Source organism: Canis lupus, chromosome 8, assembly GCF_048164855.1.
Source record: "Canis lupus baileyi chromosome 8, mCanLup2.hap1, whole genome shotgun sequence".
Taxonomy (NCBI): domain Eukaryota; kingdom Metazoa; phylum Chordata; class Mammalia; order Carnivora; family Canidae; genus Canis; species Canis lupus.
The window spans coordinates 641,101-650,150 of record NC_132845.1 but is presented as its reverse complement, the minus strand read 5'-3'; positions in this window follow the sequence as shown (position 1 = coordinate 650,150).

Genomic DNA, 9,050 nt, shown 5'->3' with positions numbered 1-9,050 from the left:
GTCTTGATCACCTATGATCGTGAAGGTGGCATTGTCTTGTCCAATTTCAGCGAATGACTAAGAGGGCAAGTCAGTGACTGGGGGTGGGTAGGCTCTCGTGGGTAGGGAGGTTAGCAAACGCCCCTTCAGGACGATGGCATCGGAGGAGAGAGGTCAATGAAGAAAGGAAAAGCCGGTTAACTAATGTCACTGGCAGAGAGAAGAAGAGCATTTTTCCAGCTCCTGGGGCAGGAAGGTATCGCTGTGCTGTAGGGGCAGCAAGAAGCATGATGTAGGTGGGAGAGATGAACAAGGCTGGAAATGGTAAAGAGGAGGGTGTGTAGGCAGCAGCCAGATTATGTAGGACTACGTAGGAGTTTGGATTTTATTCTAAGGGACATGGGGACTCACTGGGGGTTTTGACGAAGATAGTAACTCGATCTAACAGTTTCTAAACATTATTCTGGGAGCTGTGTAGAGAATAGATCAAAGTGGGGCAAACATGAAACTGAGCGGCCACACATGACACCGAGTACACCCAAGAATGGGACGGACGGCGTGAAAGACACTTAGAGGGAGGCACGTAAGAAAGTGATGAAGAAAATGGAACCCCCCCAAAAAATAATAAAAAAAAAAATTAAAATAAATAAAAAAATAAAAAAGAAAATGGACTCCAGCGACTCTACCTGGGTTCAAACCCTGGCTTCCCCGTCTAACGCCGGGTGACCATGGGCAACAACTTGATGTCTCTGTGTTTCAGTTTATTTGTATATAAGCATAGAGATAAGAGCAGGTGCTCGCTTCCTAGTGTCGCTGCAGAGATTAGACATTAAATCAGTTAATACATAGTCGACGCTTACACACGGGCCCTGGCGCAGAACTCTCCAGTATAAATGTTACCTATAAGCCTCACAGCCCGGCGGGGGGGTGCATCACAGAAATATCGGACAGCCCTGGACTCGATCATTTATGAGAGCGACGCTGAGCGTCCGTGCACAGTGCTAAGGGAGCGCACGGGAGCGGCTCCTACCGAGGGCTAGCTGGTCAGCACGGTTGGGCGCTAGTAGGCGCCCAGATGATTCCTTATTGTGGTCAAATTACAGGGTCCTTTTTTGTCAGATGGATCTTTTGGGTATTAATTTTAATTCCAGGCAGTGCTATTTCTGGTGTACAAGAGACATTAATCTCTCGGTTTATTTGTTCTGATAGCAGTTAAGTCATCACGAGGCGCCGGGTGGCTCAGTGGGCTACGTGTCTACCTGCGGCCCAGGCCGCGATCTCGGGTCCCGGTGTTGGGCTCCCTGCTCGGCGGGAGGTCTGCTAGCCCCCCTCCCTCCCCCTTGGCCCTTCCTGCCCCCACTGGTGCTCTCTCTCGCTCAAGCACTCTAAAATAAAGGTATTTTTGTTAATATTTTCTCTTTAGAGCTTATAACGGTATTTAAACCTAGTTATTCTTCTAAGAAAAAGACAAAGTACTCCTTGATAGCAGATAGATAATGGGAAAGACCCTGTGGTCTCTACACACGGCAGGGTTGTGCCTCTGCACCAATGATTTACTAAATGGACCCCCCACCCTTAGCCTGCAAGCGTCCCCGCCTTCCCTAATTTATTAGCAATGAGTCATTACGGCTCAGGAACATCTTGCAGATGAGAGATGGGAACAAAATGGACTAAAGCAAACGGCCCTGTAAGAAAGCGCAGGGAAGGACTCCGTGTCACTACAGCACCACAGGGCCCGTGTCCTCCCTCCGGCGCGTGCGCTCTCCCGACTGAAGGCCTCTAAGCCGTGCGACTCCCAAGGACAAGCGCATAAAGGAGATGAATCACTTTCCAGTTTTCATCGGTGAATCACAGTTGAGATCACCACGACTTAATTTGGGCTTTTCAAACGTATGAGTCATCGCACAAGCCTCTGCCTTCTAAGGTAGCGGAGACACGTCTCCAGGCGCTCAGGCCAGGGCTCTGCGGGCCTCGCTCCCGGCCCAGGAGCAGTTGGCGGGGCCTTGGGGGGTGGGTGCCTCGGGTACGCTCCAGGGGGCTCGGCGGAGCACACGGCCAGGGCAGCCTCGGAAACGGGCCGGGCCAGTGACTTCCCGGGGCTGGCGATGGAGAACGCGGCCTAGGGCCATGCGCTGTGCCCATCAGGACTCCGTGCCCATCGTGACTCCGTGCCTCTCGCAGCCCTGGGCCCATCGCGGGTCCCTGCCCATCTCCATGCCCATCACGACTCCGTGCCCGTCGTGGCTCCGTGCCCATTGCAGCTCTGGGTCCATCAAAACTCCGTGCCCATCAGGACTCCATGCCCCTCACAGCCCTGGGCCCATCGTGGGTCCCTGCCCATCTCCATGCCCATCAGGACTCCGTGCCCATCGTGACTCCGTGCCCCTCGCAGCTCTGGGCCCATCGCGGCTCCCTGCCCATCTCCATGCCCATGACAACTCCGTGCCCATCGCGGCTCCGTGCCCATTGCAGCTCTGGGCCCATCGCGGCTCCCTGCCCATCAGGACTCCGTGCCCACCCCAGCTCCATGCCCATCACGACTCCATGCCCATCGTGACTCCGTGCCCCTTGCAGCCCTGGGCCCATCGCGGGTCCCTGCCCATCTCCATGCCCATCACGACTCCGTGCCCGTCGTGGCTCCGTGCCCATTGCAGCTCTGGGTCCATCAAAACTCCGTGCCCATCAGGACTCCATGCCCCTCACAGCCCTGGGCCCATCGTGGGTCCCTGCCCATCTCCATGCCCATCAGGACTCCGTGCCCATCGTGACTCCGTGCCCCTCGCAGCTCTGGGCCCATCGCGGCTCCCTGCCCATCTCCATGCCCATGACAACTCCGTGCCCATCGCGGCTCCGTGCCCATTGCAGCTCTGGGCCCATCGCGGCTCCCTGCCCATCAGGACTCCGTGCCCACCCCAGCTCCATGCCCATCACGACTCCATGCCCATCGTGACTCCGTGCCCCTTGCAGCCCTGGGCCCATCGCGGGTCCCTGCCCATCTCCATGCCCATCACGACTCCGTGCCCATCATGACTCTGTGCCCATCCCAGTTCCGTGCCCATCGCGGCTCCGCACAAGGCACGAGATCCAGACCCCGTCGGGCACGGAATCCGACCAACACAGCTCAGGTGTTTCCCTCCCATAGCACAGGTGTCGCACGTACCCTTGTCCCCTCCAACCCAGGTCACGCTGCCCTCCCAGCAGAGCCCCACAGTCGCCTGCGGGCGTCCCCAGCCCCTGGCTCCCGTGACCTCGTAGTGCTAGTGGCCTTCACGTCCCCTGTCGCCGCCTCGCTTGTCACCTCGGCCCGCTCGGATCCCCCCCCGCCGTGTCCTGGGCAGCGACTGCCTCTCCCAGAGCCTCACTGTGCCCTGCTCACCCCAGCCTTCCGCGTTGCTCCTCAGGCACTGCCGTCCGTTGCTCCTGGGCCCACCCTGAGCCCGCATGCCCCCCTGTTACCGGGTACCAGCCCCTCCCCGCCTCACTTCCTTTGGGACAGCAGTTGCCACGGGATCGCGGGAGCAAGAAGGAAGGAAGGGCAACTGCCCACCACAGCCACTTCCCTGGAGGGCGAAGTGTTCTCCGGTCTCACATCTTTTGATGTCGGGGCTACGCTGTGAACTGGGTGATGAGGCCTTGGTCAAGTCCTCCTGCCAAGCCCGTGCTAGGTCTCGGACTGACTAGACGCTGCTCGTGTGCCAGCATTCCCGCACACGCTGGATGCCTAGCCATCATCCTGGCAGGATGGCACCGGGATGGCACTGGTGCTAGGTGGGGAGCTGCACCCAGAGCCTGTGCACTTAGGTACAGGTAATGGGGCCTGCCCAGCCTCAAGGAGCAACTGCGCTAGTTTGGATGTGACACACCTGAGGATGTAAGAGACCTGGGCAGTCCCTACTGAGGGCTTCCCGCAGCACGGCGGGGCCCCATCCGAGAGGGACACGACCACCACCAACGGAGGCAGTGCTCGGTGGTCAGCCACCCTGGCCTCCCAGAGCTGGGGGCAGACATCCAAAAATGCTTTGCCCAAAAGGCATCCTTTGCCCTCACAGCGTCTCTCCTATGGTGTCCGAGTCTGCCAAGCCTCCGGCCCTGTCTGCCAGTGTTTGCTACAGATAAATTATGATCCTGGTTTTACAGACGAGCAGCGTAGCTTTATCACTTCAGCCGCCCTCTGGCCAACAACTTCAACTCCTTTCGCTGACGGTGACTCACTGCACCCGCCTGTCCAGCCTCTATCTCTCCGAGATCTGTCTCCTGTCTCCTAGAGAGCAGCTCCCTCCTTGACATCTCCCTCGGCGACCTCACGCGCCAGACCCAACGTGTGCAAAACCGAGCTCATCTCCTCCCCAAACTGCTCCCGCTCTGGGTCCCCAACTTCTTAACGGAGGCAGCCAGTCACCTAACCTCAAAAGCCTGAAACCTGGACGTGAACCCTTGTTCTTCCCCTTCTTCACGGCCGGGGTCCAAGCAAACACACGCTGACCCTTTCGTCTCTATGATCCTCAAGGCCACGCACTCTTCTCCATCCCCACCATCGCTCAGTTCACTTATCTCCAATCTGGAAGGGTTTGCCCTGATCTTCCTGCAATTTGGTCTTACTCCCTATAACTCATCTCTACACTGCAAACAGATTTTTCCAAAGGGAAGATGTGGTAACATCCTATGCTTAGTCCTTTAAATGACTTCTCCCACAATTTTCAAGATAAAGTTTCCATTAGTGCACAAGACCCTTCATAACTGGTCCGCATTCACCTCTTCATCTCCCTCCGGCCACTTGCCCCTTGCATCCTAGCTCCAGACACGCTGAAAGACTTGTAGGCCCATCAAATGCTCTCACACCTTCAGATCTATTTTATCTGTATTTCTTGTGCTCAAAAACTGCCACCCCACCCCACCCCACCCACTCGTGCACACCTACACATGGTATCGCAACTTGGCTGTCACTTCCTCGCTCCTCAGATCTGAACGATTTCCTATCACTGTCAGGCTGCGATTAGGTAATCTCCGTATGTGCTCCTGTTTTACCCAATGACAGCCGTTAACGCACCGCATTAGCGTTGTATGTTTATTGATTGTTTCCCCTGCCCCACATAAGGCCCCTGGAGGGCAAGAAATATTTATCATCCAACCCCAGCGCTAACCCAGTGTCCGGTAGTGCATACAGGGCGCCCAAAGATTATTAGTCAAAGTGGTTTGGTCTGAGATCTTGCATATCCTCTGAGAATACATACTACCCAGGTATGTATATTCCTCACAGAATCTCCCAGAAAGAGAAATCATTAAGAAGCTTAAACCTAGAGCTTCCCCTCTTTATAAAGGGCTTTTTAAAAACGGTTAGAATAGTATGTGAACTATGAAAATTCATTTAATCAGTGACCTACAAGACTGTCCTATAAACCTCTGGCTAGATTGGTTTTACCTGGCTTAGTAAAAATGTGATTTCTTTTGCTGACGAGTCTACATATGCAGAGAACACCACACACACAATCACAACACTAGTTCTATTGCTGCATAGCAAATTAGCACAAACTTCCAGCTGAAAATAATGCAAATTTATATCTCGTAGTTTCCAGGGTTCAGGTGTCCAATGCCCTTTACTGAGCCCTGTGGTCTCAAAGGTTGAATGAAATCAAGCTGTCGGCTCAGTTGTGTTCTCATGAGGAGGTTCCAGGGCAGAATCGGTTTCCATGCTCATTCGGGTGGTTGGCAAAGTCGAGTTCCTGTGGTTGTAGGACTAATGTGACCAGGGGTCGCTGTCAGCTCCAGAGGCTGCTCAGCATGCGGCTCCCTCTATCTTCAAGCCAACACTGGTATGTTGAATTCTTCTCATGTTTTGAATCTCCGACTTCTGCTTCTCCAACCACTCAAAGAAAACTCACTTGTTTTAAAAGATTTATGTGAGGGACTCCTGGGATGCTCAGCGGTGGAGCATCTGCCTTCAGCTCAGGGTATGATCCTGGGGTCCTGGGATCGAGTCCCGCATCGGGCTCCCTGCAGGGACCCTGCTTCTCCCTCTGCCTGTGTCTCTGCCTTTTTCTGTGTGTTTCTCATAAATAAATAAATAATAGATAAAATCTTTAAAAAGATAAAAACTAAAAGATTCATGTGATCAGGACAGGCCTACCTGGTACCATCTCTTAAACTCAACTAATTAGTAACTTAATTACCTCTGTAAAATCCCTTTTGCCAGGTAACATCAGCGATCACAGAAATAACCCCACAGAGGGTAGGTCATGGGAGCCATCTCGGAATCTGTCTATTCCATATCTTTGCAGAGAAAATACCCTAGAAACATATTAACAGTGGTATCTCTGAGTTTCCCTCTCTTTCTGCCCTTTCATTTTGCACAATTAAAAATATATTTGACTTTGCAACCAGGACAAATACAAAATGATATCACTATTAGTTTAATTAAATCTCTGTGGTCTTACAGAACCTCGGAGCTGTCTGCTAATCCATTTGCAATGACTACCGGTGCCTAAAGTGCTGGTCACAAAAGACACAATTATCCGTTTTCTGACAGCTGGTTCTGTTACGTGGCAAGTTTTCTCTGCGAACACATGAGCATACACATTTGTAATAAAATGGATTTATTGTTTTTGAGAATAAATGGTTTAAAGTTGTGCCCGTCTTCTCACTCTACCTATTTTCATAGCAAAAGAAATCAAGATGCTGAGGCCCCATTAGGTATAACCACGGAGCTGCTTTGACTGAAACAGCAGAGCAGGATCGCATAACGCAGTTGGTTTCAGTTTCCCCACTCATTTGCCAAATGTTTATGAACTCCCATTACATGCCAAGCACTTGGGGACAAAGACACAGATGGTACACCCTGAACTCAAATGAAAAGCTCAAAATTTCGCATTTTGCCCAGTAGGCAAGTATCTTATTTCACTTAAACATTTATACCGTAAATAATAACTACCAAATTTTGGAGGTAGTTTGAGATATCCTAAACATGTTTTCACAATTAAACAAAAAGACACCTTCAATCCAACCAGTGTTTATCTCCTACTTCTTAACAAACTGAAGTTAAAAACAAATAATTTGGCAAAATGCAGTTTTTCTTCCAACATGACCTTCGGTCAACCTCCTCTGGGCTGTTTTGACAAATAAGAATCAGGCAAAAGACTAAAGTTGCGTACTTTTGAGGTCACACGCCTTTAAGATCACATCTTTTTGTCATCGTCCTCTGTTCTTTGGAAACATACAGTAGTTACCCCCAAATGCCACTTACTTTGAAAAGATCTTCTTGGCTTAACCTTAGCCCCACCCAGCCAACCTTCCAAATCAACCCAGCAGCAATTTTGGCAGACCTTGGAGAAATGGCTGCTCATGGGCTGTTTCCACTAGAGCATACTTCATTTTATAGGGGAAAGATGATTCGTCATTTAGAAGATCTACCCCTTGAGCAGTGAAACATGATAATGCAGCCTGGCATTTTAACGTAACTTCACATTTCTTGGCTAAATAAATTCCTAACCCTTACATTCAGTGTCGTTCTCCACCTGCTTGCAATTACTCATTCTGCACTGCAACTCTCCTGGCCAGAATTAGAGCAGGTGGGGAGGCACTACAAAGAAAACAAGTGCAGCAGGTACTGGAGCTGAGGACAGGTAAGGAGGAAGAGCCCAGTCTGACAGCTAGTGGTTTTTCCTTTATTCCTCTTTTCTATCCCCTCTGCCCCATTCAACTGTCTCCCACTAGCTTCTTTCCCTTTCCTCATCTGAGAGATCTTCCTTGCCACCATTAATTCTCAAATGCTGCCCAAATATCCCCAATTTCTCATCCTTCTACTAACATTGGCCCTACAGGTGCTCAACACAGTCATGCTGTGCTTCTAGGGGCTGAAAGTTAAAAGTCGCATTTATCAAGTGCCTTTTAGGTATCAGGCCCAGAGCTAGCCTGTGGGGATAAGGAAGGGAACAAGACCTTGTCTCTTACCAGCAAGGAGATGGAGAGAACAGTGACGCACACAGGGGCCTACGGTGCAAAAAGCTTTTAGGCGAGAGCACGGAGCAAGTGTGGATTTATCCTAAATTGATGCACTAAACGAGGCCACATTTAACAGCCCCTCAACAAAACCCTGTATGCTAAAACAAAGAAATAAGCAAACAAGCATTACCATTCAAACCTAATTAAGTACAAGACAGCAAGAATTTCCCAAAGATATCTGGGTGTTTGTTGAATTTGGGGGTAGAACTGCTTTCCAGGGAACAGTAACAGTGGAAGACGTATATTTCTAGAAAGAAGTGCATTTATCAGAAGAAAGGGAGGTCAAGTTTGTGAAAGTGCATTGCAGGAGGTTTCAGGACATACTATGTATCTGTTTATCTTGATAAACTCTTTGCTCAGAGAGAAGAAAGAAGTGTGAAATGAGATTAGTTTACAAATATGGGAGGCAGGACATGAACCAATGCATTTTTAAGTGCTTATCTTGGCTACGAACAACGCAGTGTGGCCTCTTTGCAAGTCAATAAGTAAAATCATAGAGAAAGAATTGGTGAGACCTAGAGGTCATCTTCTTACCCAACATCCTTGTAAAACGTTTGGAAAAAACTTGATATTCCCTTACAATGTTATAAAGACTTTGTAACATTATTATATGTCCTTCCCATGGAAAGTTCTCCCCATTCAGTCTTTTTTTCATTACTAGCAACCAAAGACACATATTTGCAACCTAATTCTAGGGTTGAAGGCCATGAGCTGGGAAGACCATTTTCAAAGTTGCATGTTTTGGGGATCCCTGGGTGGCGCAGCGGTTTGGCGCCTGCCTTTGGCCCAGGGCGCGATCCCGGAGACCCGGGATCGAATCCCACGTCGGGCTCCCGGTGCATGGAGCCTGCTTCTCCCTCTGCCTGTGTCTCTGCCTCTCTGTCTCTCTGTGTGTGACTATCATGAATAAATAAATAAAATCTTAAAAAAAAAAAAAAAATAAATAGTAATTCTTTAAAAAAAAAAAAAACAAAGTTGCATGTTTCAACCTATAACAAAATGTGTTTTTTTTTTTTAAATGGGATAGAAATAGTACAGATCCCACAAAGGGTGTGGCAACTCAGGCCAACTGGGGG